Raw genomic sequence first — 1,766 nt, 5'->3', positions numbered from 1 at the left:
TCCAAGGAGTGGCTGGTGGGTTTGAACCGCCAGCCTTCTGGTTAGCAGTCAAGTGCCTTAGGCACTGCACCACCAGAGCTCCCAACAAAAACATACACCAATTCAAATTTCTACATGTAGTGCAACCATTCTCGCCATCCTTTTCCGAGTTGTTCCTCCCCTAACTTATTGCTCCCTAAGGTTCCTGTCTAATCTTTCGAGTTGCTGTTGTCATTTTGATCCCATAGAGATAGCTCTTAAAGAGCACAGTGCCCAAGGCAGAACTTCTTTACTAGTGAAGCTAAACTGTTTGATTTTGAGAAGACTTCAGGGGATGTTTTTGGTTTAAGATTTAAAGATTATCTTAGGGCATTAGTTTCAGGGGTTCATCCAGCTTCCATGGCTCCAGAAAATCTGGATTCTATGAGAATACGACATTCTGTTCTAATTTTTCCGTTTAGATCAGGATTCTTCTATAGTATCTTTGATCAAAATGTTCAGTAATGGTAGTTGGACACCATCTAGTTCTTCTGGTCTCAGGGCAAAGGAGGCTGTTCATGGAGACGATTAGCCAAACATTTCCTATCTTCTTCCTATTTCTGACTCTCCTCCTTCCTCTCTTGCTCCAGATAAACAGAATCAACTGCCATGTACCTTGGATGGCTGCTTACAAGCTTTTAAAACCCCAGGCACTATGCAACGAACTCAGAGATAGAATGGAAGCACTAAACATGATTCGGGGCCAATTAACTGGAACGGTCCATGAAACCTTGACCCTAAACCACCGAACCAAGGAACCAAATCCTGTGAGGTGTTTCTTTGTATATAAGCAGGCTCAGCAGCTACCTTTTGTTTTTTTTGTCTTATATCTGTCACACAACTTTTGTCAATTCAACTTTTTATAGGTAGCTGTATAACTTACTGGGGAGCTCTGGTGCTCTAGTGCCTAAGGCATTTGACTGCTAACCAGAAGGCTGACGGTTCAAACCCACCAGCCACTCCTTGGAAGGAAGATTGGGCAATCTACTTCCGTAGTGATACCACTTCGGAAACCCAAGGAAGGGTTGCTGTGAGTCAGATCTGACTTGGAGGCAGTGAGTTGTTTTTTTTTTTTTAAATATAACTTATAGCAATTAGATTCCTCAGCTGTGGAGAGGAAGTACTTTAAATGAGCACCTGCATGGTGCCAGGCACTGCATGGCTGTTACGCTGTATCATGTTATCTTCTCAAGCAGCGGTTGTTATCATCCTCTACTGGAGGGAAGAGGAAGCTGAGGCTCAGAGAGGGAAAGTGATTTGTCCATGGTCACACAACTAAGACAGGATGAAGCTGGGATATGGACCCATCTGTCTGAATATAAAGCCTCAAGCAATTTAGGCACCATGGGAAGTATGCTTATTAACTGTTACACTTATAATACTCTATGTCAGGCAATGTTCTAAGTGCTTTACCTACATGAATTTATTTAATCCTTCAAACCCCCTAAGAGGTAGGTGCCATTATTATCCTCATTTTACATATGAGGAAACTGAGGCACAGAGCAGTAAAAGAACCTCCCTAGTCAAAGGGATAGAGCTGGCATTGAAACCCAGGCAATCTGGCTGCAGGCCCCATGCTTTTACGTCGCTCTGCCATCTGCCCTATCATAGTAATACCTTGTTCTTAGATGATGCTTGAACTAGCTTTTCCTGAATTGGGCATGATAGTTACTGTTTTCCCTTTTTTTGTTGCTGGGTGCTGTCTGATCGATTCTAACTCATAGTGACCCCATGTGACAGAATAGAGC

This window comes from Orycteropus afer, unplaced genomic scaffold, assembly GCF_000298275.1.
Source record: "Orycteropus afer afer isolate SDZICR_OR568_19922 unplaced genomic scaffold, OryAfe1.0 scaffold00049, whole genome shotgun sequence".
Taxonomy (NCBI): domain Eukaryota; kingdom Metazoa; phylum Chordata; class Mammalia; order Tubulidentata; family Orycteropodidae; genus Orycteropus; species Orycteropus afer.
Note: the sequence above shows the minus strand (reverse complement) of the source record.